The following is a 14,776-nucleotide window of genomic DNA, read 5'->3' on the forward strand; positions in this document are numbered from 1 at the left end:
GGCTGGATTGTTCTTGTCCTTACTCCTTGTATCCCTTCCCCTGCCTTCTGTTTCCTCACCTGAGCCCTACCTTGTCTTGCCGGTAACCCCACTCTCGCCTGAAGTTCTCGTCTCGCCTTGCTTTGCCAGAAGCCTTGCCTTGTCTTGCTGGTAACTCTCACCTCGTCTCGCCTGCAGTCTTGTCCTGGAGCCACCCTGTACCTAGCTCCCTTCCCGTCCCTTGCCTCCGCCCAGGTAAGCCAGGCCGTCTTGCCATTATCTGGGGTTGGTTTTGTCCCATCCTGTCCCTTGCCTCCGCCCAGGTAAACCAGGCCGTCTTGCCGTTATCTGGGGTTGGTTCTGTCCCATCCTGTCCCTTGCCTCCGCCCAGTTAAGCCAGGCCGTCTTGCCGTTACCTGGGGTTGGTTCTGTCCCTTCTTGTCCCTTGCCTCCGCCTTGGTAAGCCAGGCCGTCTTACCGTTCCCTGCAGTTGGCTTTGACCCTTCCTGTCCTTTGCCTTTGTCGGGGGGTGATCCACGCCCTGCGCAGGTGATCCGAGCCCTGCCCAGGAGTACCGCGCCCTGCCCAGGTGAACGGTGCCCTGCCCCTGAGGAGCCTGCCTCGCCTTAAGCCTGAAGACGCCAGCCTCGCCTCGCCTGAAGTCTCCTGCTTCCAGCCTCCAGCATCGCTTCGCCTCAAGACTCCTGCCGCCAGCCTCCAGCTTCGCTTCGCCTGAAGTCTCCAGCCATCCTATGGCCCCGCCTCGCCTCCTGGCCCCAGCCATCCTATGGCCCCGCCTCGCCTCCTGGCCCCAGCCATCCTATGGCCCCGCCTCGCCTCCTGGCCCCAGCCATCCTATGGCCCCGCCTCGCCTCCTGGCCCCAGCCATCCTATGGCCCCGCCTCGCCTCCTGGCCCCAGCCATCCTATGGCCCCGCCTCGCCTCCTGGCCCCAGCCATCCTATGGCCCCGCCTCCAGCCAAGCCTCCCCTCGTCTCTAGCCCCTAGCCCCTAGCCCCTAGCCAAGCCGAGCCTCTAGCCCCTAGCCTCTTGCCAAGCCGAGCCAAGCCTCGAGCCTCTAGCCTCTTGCCAAGCCTCGAGCCTCGAGCCTCTAGCCTCTTGCCAAGCCTCGAGCCTAGAGCCTCTTGCCAAGCCTCGAGCCTCTAGCCTCTAGCCTCTAGCCAAGCCGAGCCAAGCCTCTAGCCTCTAGCCAAGCCGAGCCTAGCCTCTAGCCTCTTGCCAAGCCGAGCCAAGCCTCGAGCCTCTAGCCTCGAGCCTCTTGCCAAGCCGAGCCAAGCCGAGCCAAGCCTCGAGCCTCTAGCCTCTAGCCTCTTGCCAAGACTCTAGCCTCTAGCCTCTAGCCTCTTGCCAAGCCTCGAGCCTCTAGCCTCTAGCCTCTAGCCTCTAGCCAAGCCGAGCCAAGCCTCTAGCCTCTAGCCAAGCCGAGCCTAGCCTCTAGCCTCTTGCCAAGCCGAGCCAAGCCTCGAGCCTCTAGCCTCGAGCCTCTTGCCAAGCCGAGCCAAGCCGAGCCAAGCCTCGAGCCTCTAGCCTCTAGCCTCTTGCCAAGCCGAGCCTAGCCTCTAGCCTCTAGCCTCTTGCCAAGCCGAGCCAAGCCTCGAGCCTCTTGCCAAGCCGAGCCAAGCCGAGCCAAGCCTCGAGCCTCTAGCCTATAGCCTCTTGCCAAGCCGAGCCAAGCCTCGAGCCTCTAGCCTCTTGCCAAGCCGAGCCAAGCCTCGAGCCTCTAGCCTCTAGCCTCTTGCCAAGACTCTAGCCTCTAGCCTCTAGCCTCTTGCCAAGCCTCGAGCCTCTAGCCTCTAGCCTCTAGCCTCTAGCCAAGCCGAGCCAAGCCTCTAGCCTCTAGCCAAGCCGAGCCTAGCCTCTAGCCTCTTGCCAAGCCGAGCCAAGCCTCGAGCCTCTAGCCTCGAGCCTCTTGCCAAGCCGAGCCAAGCCGAGCCAAGCCTCGAGCCTCTAGCCTCTAGCCTCTTACCAAGCCGAGCCAAGCCTCGAGCCTCTAGCCTCGAGCCTCTAGCCTCTTGCCAAGCCGAGCCAAGCCTCGAGCCTCTAGCCTCTAGCCTCTTGCCAAGCCGAGCCTAGCCTCTAGCCTCTAGCCTCTTGCCAAGCCGAGCCAAGCCTCGAGCCTCTTGCCAAGCCGAGCCAAGCCGAGCCAAGCCTCGAGCCTCTAGCCTATAGCCTCTTGCCAAGCCGAGCCAAGCCTCGAGCCTCTAGCCTCGAGCCTCTAGCCTCTTGCCAAGCCGAGCCAAGCCTCGAGCCTCTAGCCTCTAGCCTCTTGCCAAGACTCTAGCCTCTAGCCTCTAGCCTCTAGCCAAGCCGAGCCTAGCCTCTAGCCTCTAGCCTCTAGCCTCTTGCCAAGCCGAGCCAAGCCTCTAGCCTCTAGCCTCTAGCCAAGCCGAGCCTAGCCTCTAGCCTCTTGCCGAGCCTAGCCTCTAGCCTCTTGCCAAGCCGAGCCAAGCCGAGCCAAGCCTCGAGCCTCTAGCCTCGAGCCTCTAGCCTCTTGCCAAGCCTCTAGCCTCTTGCCAAGCCGAGCCAAGCCTCGAGCCTCGAGCCTCGAGCCTCTAGCCTCTAGCCTCTAGCCAAGCCGAGCCGAGCCTCTAGCCTCTAGTCTCTAGCCTCTTGCCAAGCCGAGCCAAGCCTCGAGCTTCTTGCCAAGCCAGGTCTATAGCTTCGAGCCTCGAGCCTCTAGCCTCTTGCCAAGCCGAGCCGAGTCTCTAGCCTCGAGCCTCGAGCCTCTTGCCAAGGCAAGCCTAGTCTCTAGTCTCTACTCTCTAGTCTCTAGTCTCTAGCCTCGAGCCAAGCCAAGCCTCGAGCCTCGAGCCAAGCCAAGCCTCGAGCCTCGAGCCAAGCCAAGCCTCGAGCCTCGAGCCAAGCCTCGAGCCTCGAGCCAAGCCAAGCCTTGAGCCTCGAGCCAAGCCAAGCCTCGAGCCTCGAGCCAAGCCTCGAGCCTCGAGCCAAGCCAAGCTTCGAGCCTCTTGCCAAGCCAAGCCTCGAGCCTCGAGCCTCTTGCCAAGGCAAGTCTGTAGCCTCTAGCCTCTAGCCAAGCCAAGCCAATTCTCTAGCCTCTAGCCTCTAGCCTCGCCAATCCAAGTCTCTAGCCTCGGGTCTCTAGCCTCTTGCCAAGCCAAGTCTCTAGCCTCGAGCCTCTTGCCAAGCCAAGCCAAGTCTCTAGCCTTTAGCCAAGCCTCTAGCCTCTAGCCAAGCTAAGCCTCTAGCCTCTAGCCAAGTCAAGCCAGGTCTCTAGCCTCGAGCCTCTAGCCTCTTGCCAAGCCTAGTCTCTGGCCTCTGGTCTCTAGCCTCTAGCCATGCCATTCCAAGTCTCTAGCCTCGAGTCTCTAGCCTCTTGCCAAGCCAAGTCTCTAGCCTCTTGCCAAGCCAAGTCGTCTCGAGTCTCGAGTCTCGAGTTTCTAGCCTCTTGCCAAACCAGTAGCCAGTAGCCTCTAGCCAATCCAAGTTTCTAGCCTCAAGTCTCTTGCCAAGCCAAGTCTCTAGCTTCGAGCCTCTAGCCTCTTGCCAAGCCAAGTTTCTAGCCTCGAGCCTCTAGCCTCTTGCCAAGCCAAGCCAAGTCTCTAGCCTCGAGCCTCTAGCCTCTTGCCAAGGCAAGCCAAGTCTCTAGCCTCTAGCCAAGCTAATCTCTAGCCTCTAGCCTCTAGCCTCTAGCCAAGTCTCTAGCCTCGAGCCTCTTGCCAAGCCGAGCCTCGAGTCTCTAGCCTCTTGCCAAGCCAAGTCTCTAGCCTCTTGCCAAGCCAAGTCGTCTCGAGTCTCGAGTCTCGAGTTTCTAGCCTCTTGCCAAACCAGTAGCCAGTAGCCTCTAGCCAATCCAAGTTTCTAGCCTCAAGTCTCTTGCCAAGCCAAGTCTCTAGCCTCGAGCCTCTAGCCTCTTGCCAAGCCAAGTCTCTAGCTTCGAGCCTCTAGCCTCTTGCCAAGTCTCTAGCCTCTTGCCAAACCTCGAGCCTCTAGCCAAGCCAAGCCGTCTGTAGTCTGTAGCCTCTAGCCTCTAGCCTCTAGCCAAGCCTCTAGCCTCGAGCCTCTAGCCTCTTGCCAAGCCAAGTCTCTAGCCTCGAGTCTCTAGCCTCTTGCCAAGTCTCTAGCCTCTTGCCAACCCAAGTCGTCTCTAGCCTCTAGCCTCTTGCCAAGCCAAGCCTCGAGCCTCGAGTCTCTAGCCTCTTGCCAAGTCTCTAGCCTCTTGCCAGCCTCTAGCCTCTTGCCAGCCTCTAGCCTCTTGCCAAGCCAAGTCGTCTCGAGTCTCGAGTCTCGAGTCTCTAGCCAAGCCAAGTCTCTAGCCTCGAGCCTCTAGCTTCTTGCCAAGCCAAGTCGCCTCTAGCCTCTAGCCTCTAGCCAAGTCAATCCAAGTCGCTAGCCTCGAGCCTCTTGCCAAACCAAGTCTCTAGCCTCGAGCCTCTTGCCAAACCAAGTCTCTAGCCTCGAGCCTCTAGCCTCTTGCCAAGCCAAGCCGTCTCGAGCCTCGAGCCTCTAGCTTCTTGCCAAGCCAAGCCGTCTCTAGCCTCGAGCCTCTTGCCAAGCCAAGCCAAGTCTCTAGCCTCGAGACTCTAGCCTCCTGCCAAGCCAAGCCAAGTCTCTAGCCTCGAGCCTCTAGCCTCCTGCCAAGCCAAGTCTCTAGCCTCGAGCCTCTAGCCTCTTGCCAAGCCAAGCCAAGTCTCTAGCCTCTAGTTTCTAGCCTGAAGACTCCAGCCTCGTCCTGCCTGCCTGCCAAGCCTCGTCCTTGCCTAGTTCTGGGGTCCAAGCCAGAGGCAAGACCCAGGTACTGGGTCCTTGTCCAGTCTCTGGCTCGGAGTCCAAGCCCGGGCTCCTAGCTCTCTTGTTCAGTCCGGTTCTAGGTTCCTGGTTTTCCTGTCCATGTCCTTGCCATCGCCCTGTATCCCAGTCCTGTCCCTAGTACTTCGGTGTCTGTGTCTTGCACTTGGGTCCGTTCCCAGCCAACACCTTATGACACTTATATTCCGTCTGGGTAGCCTCCAACCTGATGGCATGAACATCGACTTCTCTAACTTCCGTTAATGCCCCACCTCGCCCTCGTACCCCATCCCTTATTTATTTATTTATTTATTCCTCCTTCCCCCCCCCCTTTTTTTCTCTCTTTTTTTTCTCCCTCTGTTCCTCTCACTATCACTCCTTGCCTGCTCTCCAACCTCTGGGTTCCTCTCCACTTTTCTTTCTCCCTAGGCTTCCCGCCCCATGAACCTCTCCCTTCTCCAGCCTTGTATCCCTTTTGCCAATCAACTGTCCAGCTCTTGGATCTATCCCTCCCCCTTTCAGATCTCCCCCTCCCCCTCCTACTTTCGAATCTCTTACTATCTCTTCTTTCACTAGTTCTGACGAAGGGTCTTGGCCTGAAACGTCGACTGTACCTCTTCCTATAGATGCTGCCTGGCCTGCTGCGTTCACCAGCATTTTTGTATGTGTTGCTTGTATTTCAATTGTCACTTCTTTACCCATTCCCCTAAACTATCTAAGTCTTTCTGCAAAATTTCTGTTTCCTCAACACTACCCGCTACTCCATCTATCTTTGTATCATCGGCAAATTAGGCCATAAATCCATTAATCCCATAGTAAAAAGCAGCGGTCGCAACACCGACCCCGAGGAACTCCACTGGTAACCGGCAGCCAGCCAGAAGAGGATCCCTTTATTCCCACTCTCTGCTTTTGCCGATCAGCCAATGCTCCACCCACGCTAGTAATTTCCCTGGAATTCCGTGGGTTCTTATCTTGCTGAGCAGCCTCATGTGCGGCACCTTGTCACAGGTCTTCTGAAAATCCAAGAACACCACATCTACTGCATCTCATTTGTCCAACCTGCTTGTAATTTCCTCAAAAAAAATTGCAGTAGGTTTGTCAGGCAGGATATTCCTTTCAGAAAACCATGCAATTAACAATTGCCTTAACAATTCTCTCCAACATCTTCCCAACCACTGAGATCAGCTTAAAGAGTGGAGTGGTATTTGCAATTTTCTAGTCATCTAGCATCATGCCAGAGTCCAATGATTTTTGAAAGATCATTACTAATGCCGCCACAATCTCTGACTCTTTTAAAACTCTTTCAGAACTCTAGGGTGGCGGTTCATCTGGTCTGGGTGACTAATGTACCTTTAGGTCTTTCAGCTTTTTGAGCACCTTCTCCCTTGTAATCGTAACTGCACTCACCTATCTTCCCTTACACCCTTCAACACCTGACACACTGCTTGTGTGTTCCACAGAGTGGCTTCTGGCCTCCTGTAATGGACCTGTCCGCTACTTTATCCTTCGCTTGGTCCACGCTTTCAGCGCCGGTTCTTTGACATTCTCGCGTCCTGCAAAAAAAATCGCCCGATTAGAGACCACAGAACCCGCTGTCTCCAACGGCGGCAGGCCCGGCGGTCTCCAGACCGTGATCTCTGCTACTGACCTCAACGGCTGTAACGATCGAGAGCAGATTCAAAACCCGGACTCCATCGCCATCAACGGACACCTCCAAAGTGCCAATTGCGCAGCCTCCAACTCTGACTCCAGCCTTGACCTCCAAGCCGACCTTGACGCGCTGCCGCGGGAACCCCCATCTCCCCTTCTCCCACCGCCATACAGCAATCCCGTCTCTCTCAGGTCCCACAGGCAGCTCTTCGGAGACACCATCCATCTTTTACCCCATCGTCCGCGATACCCCAACTCTCCTTTCCCTTCAAAACCTACCAAGCCACTCCCCCCACCATCCCAACTCTCATCCGTGCCGGTTCTTCACTATTCCCTCTGACATTCCCCTCTCTGAGGGAGAGCGCTCTGTGCTCAGTACGGGCCTCACCTGCGTCCATACCTCAGTGAGTTACTCATCCGCCATGACGCTGAGCTTACCTTCTGCCGCATCCGTCTCCGAGACTACTTCTTTGGCAAGGACTCCTCACACCACACCGATGACCCCCTTCACCCGTCTTCAATACTCCTCTTCCTGGACACTCCGCCCTGGTGTTCTGTCTGCTCTGGGCCTATTCATTGCCATTTGTCACGGGACATAAACCATGTCGACTGCAACACTACTCTCTCCAATTCCAATCTCATTCCTTCCGAACGCTCGGCTCTCCACTCCCTTCTCACTAATCCTAACCTCACCGTCAAACCCGCAGATAAGTTGGGGGGGGGAAGGGTGCTGTAGTACTCTGGCCTACTGATCCCTACCTTGCTGAGGCACAGCGACAACTCTCAGATTCTTACTCTTACTTACTCCTCGAAGAGGACCCTACAAAGGAGCACTAGGCCATTGTCTCCACCATCACCTATCTCATTAGCTCTGGGAATCTCCCATCCACTATCAACAACCTCGTAGGTCTTGCACCACCCCCCACCTCCCGTTTCTACCTCCTACCCAAGATCCACAAACCCGCTTGTCCAGGTAGACCCATTGTTTCAGCCCCTCTGAAATCATATCAGGACACCTCGACTCTCTTTTATCCCCTCTAGTTCACTCTCTTTCTACCTACATCCATGACACTTCACATGCTCTGGATCTTTTCAATGATTTCAATTTCCCTGGCCCCCATCATCTTATTTTTATTGTGGATGTCCATCCCCTGTACACCTTCATCCCCCACCGGCAGGGCCTCAAAGCTCTCCATTTTTTTTCTGGACACCAGACGTAACCAGCTTCTCTCCACCACCACTCTCCTCCGCCCGGCGGAACTTGTCCTCACTCTAAATAATTTCTCCTTTGGCTCGTCCCATTTCCTTCAAACAAAAGGTGCAGCTAAGGGCACTCGTATGGGTCCCAGCTATGGTCGTCTTTTTGTCGATATGTGGAATATTCTATGCTCCAAGCCTACACAGGTGACCGTCCCCCATTTTTCCTACTATACATCGATAACTGCTTTGGCGCTGCTTCCTGCACCCGTTCACAACTCGTCGACCTCATCCACTTTGCCTCCAACTTCCAACATGCCCTCAAGTTTATCTGGTCCTTTTGCGATACCTCAGTCTCCTTCTTGATCTCTCTGTCTCTATCTCTGGAGACATCGTATCTACTGAACCCCACGGACTCTCACAGCTACCCGGACTATACCGCTTCCCACTCTGTTACTTGTAAAAACGCCATCCCCTTCTCTCAATTCCTCCATCTCCACCGTATTTGCTCTCAGGATGAGGCTTTTCATTCGAGAACGAAAGAGTTATCCTCTATTTTTCAAAGAAAGGGGGTTCCCTTCCTCCACCATCAATACTGCCCTCAACCACATCTCTTCCATTTCACGCACTTCCGCTCTCACCCCATCCTCTCGCCATCCTACTAGGGATAGGGTTCCTCTTGTCCTCAACTACCAGCCCATTTCTCGCATGTCGGCGGCGGATATATAAAAAGGGAGCTTCGAGGACGTTTGCCCATTGTACGTGGCCTATCAGCGGCATCAACAGAGCTCTACGAGCTAAACAAAAGTACAGAAGGGATAAGCGGGGCGGCCATTGACGGCAGTAGGCCAGTGGCGAGAGTAGAAGCGGCAGGCTTTGGCCCAAAGGAGGCTTCGGCTAGGAAAAGGCATCGGCACTGTGTAAAACGTCTGCTAAGGTTTCCTTTTCGCTCCCCCCCCCCCTTACTATACCATTTAAATGGCTGTGGTGTGTTCTTCGTGCCGGGTGTTAGAGAACTGGAGACCCAGAGTCTCCCAGGAAACTACATCTGCGTGAAGTGCATCTGGCAGCAGCTCCTTGAAGACCGTGTTAGGGATCTGGAGCAGCAATTGGATGGCCTTCGGCTTGTACGGGAGAGTAAGGAGATAATCAATCAGAGTTACTGGGAAGTAGTCACCCCGAAGCTGCAGGAGGCGAGGAGCTGGGTGACCGTCAGGAGAAATGGATATAGGCAGTTAGAGCAGAGCACCCTGTGGCCATTCCCCTCAAAAACAAGTATACTGATCTGGATACTTTTGTGGGGGATGACCTCCCGGGAGAAGGCCACGGCAACTGGGTTACAGGCACTGAGCATGGGCCGTGGTGCAGAAGGGAAAGAGAGAGAAGAAGGGAGCTGTAGTGATAGGCGACTCAATAGTGAGGGGAACAGACAGGAGATTCTGTGGACGTGAACGGGGCACCTAGATGGTATGTTGCCTCCCAGGTGCCGGGGTCAGGGACGTCCAGGTCACATCCACAACATTTTGGAGATGGAGAAGGTACATATTGGTACCAATAACATAGGAAGGAAAAGCAAAGAGGTCCTGAAAAGAGAATTTAGAGAGCTAGGCAGAAAGCTGAGAAGCAAGACCTCCCGGGTAGTAATTTCTGATCTGCTACCCGTACCATGCGCCAGTGAGAGTAGAAACAGGATGGTTTGGCAGATAAATGTGTGGCTGAGAAGCTGGTGCAGGGGACAGGGCTTCAGGTTTTTGGATCATTGGGATCTCTTTTGCGGGAGGTATGACCTGTTCAAAAGTGACGGGTTGCCCCTGAACCCGAGGGGGACCAATATTCTCGCAGGCAGCTTTGTTAGAACTGTGGGGAAGGTTTAAACTAATTTGGCAGGGGGTGGGAACCGGAAGAGACTCAGGGTAGGACGGTTGCTAAAAAAGTAAAGATAGTATGCAGTCAAATTCTCAGGCGATGGAGCTCAGTTGCAGCCAAAAGGGGTGTAGAATCAGAAAGGATATGAAATACGGTAATCAAGGTGTTGTATCTGAATGTGCATAGTATAAGAAATAGGGTGGATGATCTTGTTGCACTACTACAGATTGCCAGGTATGATGTGATGGCCATCACTGAATCGTGGCTGAAGGATGGTTGTAGTTGGGAGCTGAATGTCCAAGGTTGCACGTTATATCGGAGGGATAGGACGGTAGGGAGAGGGGGTGGTGTGGCTCTACTGGTAAAGAATGGAATCAAATCAGTAGAAAGATGTGACATAGGATCAGAAGATGTTGAAACCTTGTGGGTTGAGTTAAGAAACTGCAAGGGTAAAAGGACGTTGATGGCAGTTGTACACAGGCCTCCGAACAGTGGCTGGGAGGTGGACCACAGGTTACAATAGGAAATAGAAAAGGCGAGTCAAAAGGGCAATGTTCTGGTAGTCATGGGAGATTTTAACATGTAGGTCGATTGGGAAAATTAGGTTTGTAATGGATCTCAAGAGAGTGAGCTTGTTGAATGCCTAAGAGATGGCTTTTTAGAGCAGTTTATCATTCAGCCTGCTCGGGGGTTTGCTATACTGGATTCACTGTTATGTAATGAACTGGAGGTGATTAGGAAGCTTAAGGAAAAAGAACCTTTAGGAACTAGTGATCTCAATATGAATGCGTTTAACTTGAAATTTGATAGGGAGAAAGTAAAATCTGATGCAGCAGTATTTCAGTGGAAGAAGGGAAATTATGAGAGACGAGTTGGCCAGAGTAAAATGGAAGGAGCTGCTGGCAGGGATGTCAGCAGAGTAGCATGGTGTACGTTTCTGGGAAAAATGAGGAAGGTGCAGGACATGTATATTCCCAAAATAAAGAAATACTCAAATGGTAAAATAGTACAACTGTAGCTGACAGGGAAGTCAAAGCTATTGTAAAAGCAAAAGAAAGGGTTTACAGCAAAAAAAAAAATTAGTGGGAAGATAGAGGATTGGGAAGTTTATAAAAACCTACATAGAGCAACTAAAAATAATTAGAAGGGAAAAGATGAAATATGAAAGCAAGCTAGCAAACAATATCAAAGCAGATAGTAAAAGTTTTTTTCAAGTATGTTAAAAATATAAGAGAAATGAGAGTGGATATAGGACCTCTAGAAAATGAGGCAGGAGAAACAATAACGAGAGACAGGGAGATGGCTGATGAACTAAATGAATATTTTGCATCAGTCTTCACCGTGGATGACATTAGCAGTATGCCTGATGTTGTAGTATGTGAAGGAAGTGGGTGCAGTTACTGTTGCAACAGAGAAGGTGCTCAAAAAGATGAAAGAACTAAAGGTACATAAGTCACCCGGACCAGATGAACTGCATCCTAGGGTTCTGAAAGAGGCAGCCAGAGGACGGGAAAATTGCAAATGTTACTCCACTCTTTAAGAAAGGAGCATGACAGCAGAAAGAAAATTATAGACCTGAGTAGTTGGGAAGATGTTAGAGTGAATTGTTAAGGCGATGGAGTACTTGGTGACACAGAATAAGATAGTACAAAGTCAGCATGGTTTCCTTCAGGAAAATTACTGCCTGACGAACCTATTGGAATTCTTCGAGGAGACTGCAAGTAAGATAGATAAAGGGGATGAAGTGGATGTTGTATATTTGGACTTTCAGAAGGCCTTTGACAAGGCACCACACATGAGGCTGCTTACCAAGTTAAGAGCCTATGGTGTTACAAGAAAGTTACTAACATGGTTAAAGCATTGGCTGATTGGTAGGAGGCAACGAGTGGGAATAAAAGGATCCTTTTCTGGTTGGCTGCCAGTGACCAGTGGTGTTCTACATGGGTCGGTGTTGAGACTGCTTCTTTTTATGCTGTATATCAATGTTTTAGCTGATGGAATAGATGACTTTGTTGCCAAATTTGTCGGTAGTGTTGAGGAAACAGGTAGGATGCAGAAGGACTTAGACAGATTAGGAGAATGGGCAAGAAAGTGGCAAATGAAATACAATGTTGGAAAATACATGGTCATGCACTTGGGTAGTAGAAATGAATGCGCGGACTATTTTCTAAAAGGGGTAAAAATCCAGGAATCTGGAATGCAGCAGGAATTGGGAGTCCTTGTGCAGAACATCTCGAAGGTTAACTTGCAGGTTGAGTCAGTGGTGAGGAAGGCAAATGCTATGTTAACATTCATTTTAAGAGGTCTAGAATACAAGAGCAGGGATGTGACGCTGAGGCTTCGTAAGGAACTGGCGAGGCCTTGCCTTGAGTATTGTGAACAGTTTTGGGCCTCATCTTAGAAAAGATGTGCTAGGATTGGAGAGGGTCCAGAGGAGGTTCACAAGGATGATTCCAGGAATGAAAGGGTTATCATACGGGAAACGTTTGTTGGCTCTGGGTCTGAATTCGTTGGAATTCAGAACGATAAAGGGGGATCTCATTGAAACCTTTCAATTTTTGAAAGGCCTAGACAGACTGGATATGGAAAGGATGTTTCCCATGGTGGGACAGTTTAGGACAAGACAGCAGAGACTCAGGAGGGAGGGGCGCCCTTTCAAAACAGAGATGTGGAGAAATTTCTTTAGCCAAAGGGTGGTGAATTTGTGGCATTTGTTGCCACGTGCAGCTGTGGTGGCCAGGTCGTTGGGTTATTTAAAGCAGCGATTGATAGGTTCTTGATTGGACATGGCATCAAGGGTATTGGGGAGAAGGCCGGGAACTGGGGTTGAGGAGAAGATTTAAAAAATGGATCAGCCGGGTTTGAATGGCGGAGCAGACTCGATGGGCCTAATTCTGCTCCTATGTCTTTTCTCCATAGATGCTGCCTGGCATACTGAGTTCTGCCAGCATTTTGTGTGCGTTGCTCGAATATTTGAAGCAGAATTTCATAGGTGCTTGATTTGTAAGGTTGATATGTAAGGCAGCAGAACGGGGTTGAGAGAGAAATTAAATCAAGAGTGATCGAATGGAGGAGGAGGCTCGACGGGCCGAATCGCATAATTCTGCTCCTTTGTCTTTTGGTCTTAACGTTTGGAGTCAATGACTCACTTCACTGTGGTGAAACGTTCGGTTCCCTAGAGAACTCTGCCTGGTCTAATCGTTGTGAATCAATCTTCACCCAGCGACAATCTGCGTTCGTCATGCTCACCTCAGCTGTTTTATCAATGAAAATCAGCTTAACCAGGTGCCTTGTCTGAGTCAGTATTCACCAGGTGGTCGACCAGTTGGAGCCAGCGCTCAGTGAATGCTACGGAAATGGGTCAGTGTTTACCCGCAAACTTTACATCCCACCACGAACCACCACCGCTTAGTTTCTCTGAACACGCCATGGCATGAATCAGTCTAGTCGTCATCTTCTAAAATCACTTTAAGATGACCTTATTCCCTAGAATGTAGATGATTCTGCCGAGATTTGTTAGAGGTATACAAGATTATGAGCAGTATACAGAGGGAAAATACAAGCAGGCTGAGAATGGGTGACGCTAGAACCAGATGTCATGGGTTAAGATTGAAAAGTGAAATGTTTAAGGAGAACTTCCTCATTCAGAGGCCGGTGTGAGTGTGGAATGAGCTTCCGGAGGAAGTGGTGGAAGCGGGTTCGATTGCAACATTTAAGAGAAGTGTGGGTCAGAGCATGGCTGAGAGGGGCATGGAGGGCCATGGGGCGGCTGCGGGTCCATGGCACCAGGCAGGATAACAGTGCGGCGCGGACGAGCTAGGCCGAAGAGCGTGTTCCTCTGATGTAGGGCTGTATGACTCTGATGAACTCCCCGGGATAGGGTCAACTACGATCATAAGACATCGTCTATGGTGCGGGTGTATATCGATGGGCTAGGCAGATTAGTGGTACATCCCGGACTAGATGGGCCAAAGGACCCGTTTCCGTGCTGACGCGACTCTTTGACTCTAATAGTAATGAATGTTCAGAATGTTTATATCTTTGTTTTAGTCAGTCAGAGCGTCCGTAAGGGTGTAGCACCGCGGTCACTCTCGTCGACTGTGACTCCCTTAATGCAGAACGCCTGTGCGTGAGTTTGTTTAACGTGGGGAGGGTGACGCACGGGCTGCTACCACACAGTTCCTGACAGATCGGGGTCAGGCTCGGGTGGCGTGGAGTGCAAGATGTCTGGGGACCCTTCACTCGCGCAGCCTTCATCCGCCTTCACCGGAGGTGTGATGTGGCATCACCTTCCGCCAGCTCCACCGTTGAGGTCGGTTGGATCGCTCTTCGTCTGGACCCTGCCTCTTTACCTTACCGCCATGGGTGACCCTACCAAGAGTAAGCTCCAGACGGCACCGTCTCGGGATCCGCGGAACTCACGAGACTCTCCACCACGACAAGACAACGATCCTCGGAGAAGCCTTCAGGATGAGAAGCGGAGGTAGTAACAAAACGTCCGGGTTCTCTCAAAATGCTGGAGGAACTCAACAGGCCAGGCGGCATCTCTGGAAACGAGTCAACAGTCGACGTTTCGGGCTGAGACCCTTCATCACGAACGGGAAAAGATGTTAGAACAAGAAGGTGGGGGAGGGGGAGCTGAGTTTCTCCAGCAACTGCACAGTTTCTCATCTTTGGGTTATCTCAATCGTTTAGTTCTTGCCAACAGCGCGCCCCGAATCTTGCTCACTTCCGCATTGAAGCCGAATAAAAACTGAAAGAACTGGAAAATACTCGAACGTTTTCTGTTATTTCCGATTTCTAGCACCTGCAATTTTCGTTTACATTGGCTGCCGCGAAGGCTTGCAATAATAAGCTTCAATCGATGTTATTTTTGGCTCACAATATGATGTAGCAGCTTCAAAAGGAAGAAGTCTTCGGTTCTCATTCTAAAACTGGGTTTCCGCTTTCTACAGACAACACGGGTGTTTATTGAAGAGAAGTCTTTAACACCGCCCCACCCACTTTCCCTCTTACCTGGCTTCACCTATCATCTTCCAAAGTGTACTGTCTCTCCCCCCCCCACCCCACCTTCTTATTTTGGCTTCCGCCCACTTCTTTTCCAGTCCCGATGTAGAGGCTCGGCCTGTAACGTCGGCCGTGTATTCTCTTCACTGGACGCCGCTGATCTGCTGAATTCCTCTAGCTTTTCTGTGTTACCTCAAATATATGACTCGCGTTTTTGCCATGGACCTGACCGGAATTACATTCCAAGCGGCTATATACAACAGATTTGGTTGGTGACAATTGTGTAAATTGGCAAAGAGCTGCTGCTTTGA

Source organism: Mobula birostris, chromosome 3, assembly GCF_030028105.1.
Source record: "Mobula birostris isolate sMobBir1 chromosome 3, sMobBir1.hap1, whole genome shotgun sequence".
Taxonomy (NCBI): Eukaryota; Metazoa; Chordata; class Chondrichthyes; order Myliobatiformes; family Myliobatidae; genus Mobula; species Mobula birostris.